Genomic DNA, 10,196 nt, shown 5'->3' with positions numbered 1-10,196 from the left:
GAGAGGCACCTCACTGAGAATTTTGGAGGCCTTCAGGAAGTAAAGAACTATATGTTGGGCTTAGAATTTTGTTTCTACTTGTATATTTTACATTTTGTCCCTCTTATAAGATGTTATGGAGAAACAGGTGTTCACTTTATGGTTTGAGTACATATTTTGGGTTGTGTTTGTGTGTGTGTGTGTGTGTGTGTGTGTGTGTGTGTATACATACATACTTTAGCCAGTTTTAGCTTCGCAGATCGAGTCTGGAACTTGATATCTGTATTTTTAGAACTCTGATCTGTATATATGTTTTAGCTTTCTTACGATCTTGCTTATCCAGTTATGCTTATTCTTACGAGAATGATGCGACTTCAGTTTTGATTTTGTTTAGCTTCTTCTTCAAGGCTCCTAGTTACTATTCTTTCAACTATATATATATATATACACATTTTCTTTTCTGCTTTACGACTTAAGCATAAGGCTCTGTTTGGTAGGGTGTTACATTATGGTATTAGAGCAGTTCGTTCCTATAGAGCCTAAGGGATGGACTGATTATGCTTCTGGGCATGCTCTGGGTGTGTGTATATGCTAATTAGGATATCTAACTTATATATGTGACATATTTGTTCATGAGCATGCATTTGAGACTTTGAAGCACTAGGCTTGAGATATTGAGATTGATCACCTTGATATCACTTGTTTAGTGTGAACAGGAACCAAATGACGACTTATGGACACAGACGCAGTCGAGGCAGAGGCCGTAATGGTAATGTGAAGCCTAAAACAATTGCGAATAATCCCGTAAATTTCATGAATGCTCTGGAAAATATGGCAGCTGCTATGCAGGCAACAGCTGAGGTCCTTGGTCAGCAGATTAACAACGAAAATGGGGGTAACGGCAGAAATGGGCCGATGACCTTTATGAAGATAAACTCACGGATTTTTCGAGGAATAACAAATCCTACAGAGGCTGATAATTAGTTTCAGGCGATGGAATGAGCTTTGTAAGCATAGCAAGTGCCTGAGGACTAGTGTGTTGAGTTCGCCACTTATCAGTTGGGAGGTGAAACTCAGCATTGGTGGCAGGGAACCTGACGCCTGCTGCAATGACCTAACACTACAATACCCTGAAATGCTTTTCAATCTAAGTTTTATAAGAAATATTTTCCCAATTTAGTTAGACAGCCAAGGAGCTCGAGTTACTATAGTTGAAGCAGGGTCCTATGTCAGTGGCAGAGTACACCAATCAATTTGAAGAATTGTGTCAATTTTCTAGGATCTGTCAGCGTGTTTCGAGGGAATTAAAAGAGTAGAAGTGCATCAAGTACGAAGGTGGACTTCAGAGTGACATTTTAAGTACAGTAGGCTCAATGGAGATCAGAACTTTCTCTGAACTGGTAAACAAAAGCTGAGTTACTGAGGATTGTGCAAAAAAGGTCACGTCAAACAAGGGCGATCACTAAGCTTTTGTTAGGAGAGATCAAGGGAGAAATTTGGCGTCGAGAGGTCTAAATTTCAAGCGAGGTGGCTATGTTCCACAACAACCTCAAGGTTAGAATAACTTCTCAAGATTCAATAATAACAACAATTAGGGAAGAGGCAAAGGAAAGCAAGCTCAGATTCCACCGAATGACTTGACTTGTAGGAGGTGTGGCAGATACCACCCGAATACTCTATGCAGAGCTAGCTTGGGTATATGCTACTACTATGGAGGAACCGGGCATTTGTCATGGAATTATCCAGAAAAGAAGAGTCAGGAAGTTGGGAGAGCTCAATAGCAGGGATGCATGTTCACCATGACAGCGAACGGTGCTGACAGACTAGACACTCTGATCAGAGATAATCGTGAACTAGTAACTGCATTGATTTAACTGCCTTGCATAACATGAGATCATAGTATTCATTCATAGCACATGGTTGAGTTGTGGGATCCGTGATTTTTCCAAATGAATTAGCAGTTGATGATATTTGATTATTGAGATAAAGCGATTTTTTGTTAACGTAGAGGAGTGGCTAGGTTCTTGGAGGTTAACAGATTAGAGTAACGTAGCGAAAGTGGATTGAACTAATTCGAGCATTCAATTTAAGATATATCTAAAGGATCAGGAGTGCTAATAATTGTACAGATTTGTTATTAGAAATCAATGACGGTGAAATGCTGTGGGGAGGAATGACAAGGGTTTATCTTTTAACTGTTAAATGGTTAAGTAGCGGGTGAAGTGTTGATTGAATCCTTACTATGAGGAGTTTCCTAGAATGTTTTCTGAGGATGTTCCAGAATTTCTACCGCAAGGAGAAATGGAATTTGTAATAAACTTAGGATTAAGTTAGAATCGGCAGACTTAGGATCTTATTGAAGGGAGTACTGGATGAGAAATCTATTCGACCAAGTGTTTCCCTTTGGGGAGTGCCAATTATGTCAGGGAGAAGAGAAAAGACGACAACAGGAGGCTTTATGCGAGAAAGAAAATACCAACGAATCTCCGCGACTCAATCTAGTCTTTCTTTTGTAACTTGCGTTAGAGTTTATCTCAAATTTCTTCTTGAAAAAAAAAAGAAAAAAATTGATCATTCTCCCGATTCTACCCCTTATAGGCATGTATCCATATATGAATTTGTCCCTTTCGAGATGAGCCTAAGCTTGTTTTGATACAACCAAGCGATCCTTGAATCTTTGAAAAAATTGCATTCGAAATGCCTTCCTTCCTGAACCTGTGTCCCTTAAAATCGACCGAGACTTAATTGATTTGATATGCCTTGTTCTTTCTATCATAGATTCTTGACTTAGATTCCTTTTTGGAGGTGCACTTTAAATTCTCTTTCTGGTGCATTCCATTGTTTCTCTACGACTTTGTTTAATCGTAATATAAGATATCCTTTCTAACTCTTGCAACTATCGTGAAATTTGTTTGTTTTTCTTTGAGCTTTGTACCCTCTGAAATCACTTGGAGCTTATTTTTTGGCTCTGCATACAATTTTTAGATGTAACCACTAAGATATTAGTTCCTTAGAGCAAGACTTTTGAATACAGAAATAAGTAAGTGACATCAAGAGGAGTTTTGGAGCTTTAATTCTTGCCGACTGTATTGCCTGTGATAAAGTTGATGCGCTAGGATGCACCGTTTATTTGGATGTCTAAATGCGAAAAATTTTTTGAACCTTGAGAAAAGAGAGTAACTTCAGTGCCAGTATTTGTGACATCCGAACCTAATGAACTATTCGGAAATTCTGCGATGCACTATCGAAGGCCTTAGGATGTGAGCGGATGCAACATCATGATGTGGTGCAGGAAAACTCCAAGTATTGATTGAAAGATTTGACGTTGTTGGGTAATCGTGAATCAAGTGACCAAGTCCACTTACTTTCCGCCTATCAGAGCGAACTATTCATCGAAGAAATTAACGAAACTATACATCGGAAAAATAGTAAGGTTGCATGGTCCGTTAATCGCCTTTGTGTTTAAATGAACCCAGAGGATTAAGCATCGTAGGTCCCGAATTTGATAGCCGAGACAACAGAGAAAAGATTATGCAAATTTGAGTTAAGATTCTAACTGCGCAAAGCCAACAGAAGAGTTACACGAATAAGAGTGGAAAAAACATGGATAGTTTGAAGGAGAAAGTTACGCATTCTTAAAAGTTACTTCAACAGACTAGAATCGGTGAGCAATCAAAACTAAGGGATTAAGACCGAGATGTATTAAACCGTTTGAAGTATTAAAATGGATTAGGGGCGGGTGACATATCAAATAGTTTTACCCTGTATCTCTTGAACCCGCACAACTTACTCTACATTCCACAGCCCCAGTAGTATACTCCTGAGGTAAACCATGTTTTAGAACATGAGTTTGTTCAATCAGAAAGGGGATTTGACGTTTCACATAATTCCAGTTAGAATTAACGATACCATTATTAAGCGACTACGTGGAAGAGTAGTGTCGTTAGTAAAGATTTCTTGGAGTCGAGCTAATATTGACAAACACACCTAGGAACTTGAAATCCAAAATGAGAAGAGACTAACTACACCTATCTTCAGATAATTGAATCTGAATTTTGGGGACAAAATTCTTAATTAGGTGGTAGGATGTAAATCCCACAAAATTAATAAATAATTAGTTAATAAATTAATTATTATTCAAATAAATTAGGAAATTAATTTTTTATAGTTTAGGGAAGTAGAAATATTTAAAATATGAATTTTGACACTAATTTTAAAGAATTTGACCCAAAACCAGGCCAACAGGTTATACCGATTCGACCGGGCCCGTATTGGGCCCAAAGCCCAACCAATGTAATGCCCATCAGCCACTCTTTTCCCCCATTCTTCAAGGAACCCACTGAGAACAGAGAAAAGGAATAGAACCCTAAATCCCAAATTTAATCACAACTTCAATCTACCATATCTCTCAATTCGGAGCTCCGATTGAGGAGCCGTTTGTGGCCACACGTTCGTCTCGTCGAGCTCATCAATTTTATCTTCAAAAAGTGCTAAGAATATTAGAATTCTGTTCCCATTTCTCACTTCCTTAAATTTTTTCAAATTTGGGTTAGTATATTGGGAGATTTTGTGATTTTAATGGTTTAGGGTACTCAAGCATTGGAGAATTGTTGGGTTTTATTCCAGTCATCAATGGATAAGGTAAGAAAACTCTAAACTCTTATGGTTTGTCCAATTATGTGAACCCTAGTTTTAATTTGGTGAATTTTATGGAATTAAATTGAATTTATGTTGAATTGGAGATTGAATCGTTGAATTGAAGAGCTTGAAATCAAGCTTTGGTGGCTGGTTCAACTTGGAGACATAAGAGCAAATGGGTTTTTGAGGTATTTTTGGCTTAGGGAGGAATCGGCCAACGTATGGTTTTGGTTTCTCATAGTTAATGTTTAATGTTACGTGAAAATTTAGGCTAGTTGACTGTAGGATAAGTTGAACTATGTGAATTGTTGATGATTAGTGATCTTTGATGGAAAATATTGTATATATTGCATGAATTGTATGTTGATATGCTGTGGTATATGAATTGTGTATGAGGATTGAGTGAGTTATATGTGTGGTAATATGAAATGATGATAATTGTTAAGGATGATGAGGATTGGTGATAATTATAAATGGTGATTTGTGAATTAAATTGAGTAATTAGGTGTGGAATGAGTGAGGAAGGATGGACAGGTGATTGGTATTTATTTTGGTTATAATTGAATTGATTTTTGGATTGAGAAATTTGAAAAGTTAGAGATTGATCAACTTTGGCGGGACATAACATGACTTTCAGTCCCCCAAATTTTGTAAAACTTATTTTAAATGAAAATTTGGTTCGTGAAGTTTATAACTTTTGAAGAACGGACTAAAGATAATTTTTAACGAAAAAGTTATACGTGATCGAAGTTGGGTGTGTAAAACTGATTTTTTGGAACTTAGCAGTTTTTTTGCAAATTTTGTTAGGCATGTGTACGCAGACCCTAGGCTCTGCTTAGACGTCCCGCATACGTGGACATGTGCATGTGTACGCAGAATGGGCAAAATTACAGGCCCGCGTACGCGGGCAGGACCACGCAACGCGGGGATGATTCCCTGCCCAAGGGGCTTTGAAGAACTGAAGATTGATGGTTTAGAGGTTATAGAAACTCTCGTTGTAAGTATAGTTACTAAACCAAGCAATCAACCTTTCTTACAAAAGTTTTGGTTGTCACAAGTAACAAACCCCTTAAAATTGATAACCGAGTATTTAAACCTCGGGTCGTCTTCTCAAGGAATTGCAGGGAGGTGTTCTTATTATTGGTTATGAGTTTTGTAAATTGGGGTTTTGGAAGTAAGGTGGGAATATGTTATATGACAAGTAAAATAAAATAATAATAATAAAATAGACTCTTGGCAAGGTATGAGAAATTGGAAGTCCAGATTTAGTTATCCTTATCAACAATAATGAAAGTTGAATCTTAATTCCACTTAGTTAACCTTTGCTATAACAAGGGAAGGTCAAGTGACTAATTAGTTAGATCTTTGAATCCTAGTTAATTCCTAAGAAAAGATTGGGATTATTGAAGATCAATTCAATTAGCAAGGATAACAATTATCAATTATGCTGTTGAATTGGATAACTCCTGAGTTACTCATTTCTTAACCAAGACCAAAAGGGAAAATATCTAAATTAAATTAAAAGCATTCATATAAATAAAGCAAAGCAAAATTAAGTCTGAAAATACCTCGAATTGCATTCACAAAAGAACTTAAATCTGACATACAAATTAAATTGGAGAAATAAATAAAAAAAGAACATTGAATCTGGGATCGAGAGTCACTCCTAAAACTAAGAGAAGTCCTAAATCCTAATCCTAAGAGAGAGGAGAGAACCTCTCTCTCTAAAAACTACATCTACTCCTAAAATTGTGAATGTGAAAGCCTCTCTATGAATGGATGTAATCCCCCACTTTATAGCCTCTAATCTGTGTTTTCTGGGCCGCGAACTGGGTCGAAAACAGCCCGGAAATCGCTGGAGAAGAATTCAAACACGCTGATTTCCGTCATTGCGATGCGGCCGCATGGAGCACGCGGTCGTGTCGCCTAGCATCAAGGAAACTATGGAATATTATATATCAAATCGAAGCCCGGGACGTTAGCTTTCCAACGCAACTGAAACTGCATCATTTGAACCTCTATAGCTAAAGTTATAGCCGTTTGAGTGCAACGAGGTCAGGCTGGACAGCTTAGCAATTTCTCCAACTTCTTGTATTCCTTCCATTTTTGTATGCTTCCTTTCCATCCTCTGAGCCATTCCTGTCCTGTAATCTCTGAAATCATTTAACACACATATCAAGGCATCTAATGGTAATAAGAGAGGATTAATAATAAGCAAATATAAGATCAAAGAAGCATGTTTTCAATCATAGCACAAAATCAGGAAGGAAATATAAAACCATGCAAATATTATGAATAAGTGGGTAAAGAGTTGATGAAATTCACTCAATTGAGCACAAGATAAACCATAAAATAGTGGTTTATCAACCTCCCCACACTTAAACACTAGCATGTCCTCATGCTAAGCTCAAGAGAAGCTATAAAGATGAAGAGGAATGGTAGAAAGTATGAAATGCAACCTATCTATATGAATGCAACTACATGCAAAATGTTTCTACCTACTTGGTTAAAAATAAATAAATTCTCTAAGACAAATATAAATCAGATTCCACTAATTCAAATCATATAAAATAAGGCACAAGTAAACTTGTAAGAAGATAGCTCATGAAAGCAGGGAACATAGAATTTAGCACTGAACCCTTACTGGTAGTGTATATCACTCTAACTCTCAAGTGTCTAGGGTCAATCACTCTACTCTTCTCTAATCATGCTTTCTAAACTTTGTTCTTCACCTAACCAATCAACAATATTTAATATACCAATGCAAACATCATGAGGTCTTTTCAAGGTTGTAATGGGGCTAAGGTAAGGGTAAGGGTATATGTATATGGCTAAGTGAGCTTTATAAATTGAATCTTTAATTAACCTAAGCTTTCACCTAACATACATATACTCTATATAACTCTAGAATCATGCCTAGCTACCCATAATTCCCACTTTTGTATGATTCCCATACTCATGTACCAAATTTTTCTTTTTAATTTATCACATGTGCATTGATTTTTTTATTAACTTAACATTGGGGTAATTTTGTCTCCTTATTTATTTATTTATATTATATTTTTTTTTTCTTTTTCTCTCTTTTTTTTTAACTGAATCATAAAAGCAAACATAACTTATCAATGCACATGGATTCTCCATTATTTTTCTATTTTGGTTTTTTTCATGAGTAGGTTCTCAAATTCCCAATATTCAAATAAATTATAAACATGACACATTCCCTTATTAACCTAAGTTCCCACAATTTTCCCACACTTAGTTGATGCACAATCCCTATCTTAAGCTAACCAAAGATTCAATTGGGATATTTAATTATTTTTCTGCTTTAAGGCTAGCGATGTGGTAAAATACAGATCAAGAGGGGGTTAAAAGGCTCAAAGTGGCTGACAAGGGTGAATTAAAGGGTAGGCTTATTTGGGATAAGTGAGATAAAATCAAATAATGGCCTCAATCATATGCAAGCATGTAAATACACTAAATTATGGACATATAGGTTGGAACAAAATATAGATTACAATCATAGAGAAGGGAACACACAGGAATAAAATATTTATGGTTAAATAATGTAACCATGTAAATAAGCTCAAAATCTCACAGGTCGTGTGTTCTTTGGCTCAAAAACCATGTTCCAAATACAACTTCCAAACAAGTTTTACATAAAAATTTTGATTTTAAATTAGTGAAATTTTTTTCAAAAATAAGATCTTAAAAAGAAACTTATTATTTTAACCAAGCAGTAACTAAATGTATAAAATCAAATAAACATGCAATTAAACATGCAAATGCAACAACTTATTTAATAAAGAAAATTTAAACATTGGTGTTGATAAGAAAATACTAACCCATGGAGATCGGTATCGACCTCCCCACACTTAAAGGTTGCACCGTCCTCGGTGCATGCTAAGATGTACAAGTGGACGGGCTGTTCCAACTGATGCTTTTCTTCAAGGATTGTACAGATGGACTTGTTTGTCTCCCCTTTTAAGCGTCTTCCGGTTCTCTTCCTGGTGGCCATCCTGAAAGAAAAAGGGAAGAAAGGTAACCCAATAATAGAGATAAGAAAATAAATGAAGTATGGTTGGGTTAATGCCAAATGATAAGGGTCTCATTTATATGGAAGCTTCAACATGTACGTGAGAAAACAAATAAAAGCACATGGCAATTCAAGAGTGCAAAAATTTGCAACAATAAGGAAGAGAGTGTGGGTAAGGAGAGGTAATGTAAATTCATGTCAATGCAAAAAGTAATACATGTATAAAAGATTGGCATTGATATAAATAATATAACCTATCCAGAATAAAACAAGTCACTAAGCACCCAAAAATAATTCAAGGGAAGATGCAACAGTTAAATATGAAAATTTTAACACCAAAGGAAAAATAATTAATTTAGAAAAGAAAGCAAAAATATGCACAAAATTGAGATGCAATGAATGAAATATGCAAATAAATTAAGTAAAATAAAATGGAGGTGAAAGAAAATAAGAAAGGAAGAAGAAAGAAATAAGAAAAGATAAGAAAAATAAGGATTAGAGAAGAAAAGATAGGAGAATTGGCTGATTTGGATATTCTGTGCGCCGCTTGTGATGCGGACGCGTGAGTGACGCGGTCGCGTGGTGCGCAAGAAGGTCAGGTGACGCGGACGCGTGGGTCACGCAATCGCGTGGCCTGTTTTGTGCGATTGGTGCGAGTGCAGCCTCACGGTCGCACAACTCTCTGTTCGAAACTCTTTTTGCCAAAATTCTGGGTGACGCGATCACGTGGTCGACGCGATCGCGTGAGTGGCCTTTCTTTTAAAAATGACGCAGACGCGTGGGGCACGCATTCGCGTGGTAGGGCTTGGGCTTCCAGCACGAGTCCAGTCCAACTCCAGCTCAACTTTCGGCCAGGCACCTGGTTGACGTCGATTTTCAGGTCACGCGGTCGCGTGGGTGACGCGGTCGCGTGGGAGGCATGTTTCTCATGTGACGCGGACGCGTCAGCGACGCGGTCGCGTGGATCAATTTGTGCCATTAGCGCGCCTCCAGCCACGCTTTCGCGTGACTCTCTGTTCAACCTTATTTTCTTCCAAATGCACATACGATGCGGACACGTCGGCGATGCTGTCGCGTCAGCGACGCTGTCGCGTCGCGTGCGAAAATCCTTTTTTTTTATAATCTGAAAAATGAAGAATGCAGTGTTAATATGAATGTGATGCAAACTTCCAGGTTCAATATTATAAAATAAAATAAAACTAGAAAACAAATAAAACTAAATAAAATTGAAAAAGGAACAATCATACCATGGTGGGTTGTCTCCCACCTAGCACTTTTAGTTAAAGTCCTTAAGTTGGACATTTGATGAGCTTCCTGTTATGGTGGCTTATGCTTGAACTCATCCAGGAATCTCCACCAATGTTTATGATTCCAGTAACCTCCGGGGTCCCAAACTAGGCGCAGAAAGCCTTCAAGTAAGTTAAAGCAAGTGACCAGGCCCCAAGAGTGGTGATTGATAGAATGGATTCCGGGGTCCCAGACCTTGCCTTTGCACCCGTCTTTTGGTTGAGCAATATTGTTCCCTCCGGGTGGCAAGCAGTCTGAA

The sequence above is a fragment of the Arachis hypogaea genome, chromosome 11 (genome assembly GCF_003086295.3).
Source record: "Arachis hypogaea cultivar Tifrunner chromosome 11, arahy.Tifrunner.gnm2.J5K5, whole genome shotgun sequence".
Taxonomy (NCBI): domain Eukaryota; kingdom Viridiplantae; phylum Streptophyta; class Magnoliopsida; order Fabales; family Fabaceae; genus Arachis; species Arachis hypogaea.
Note: the sequence above shows the minus strand (reverse complement) of the source record.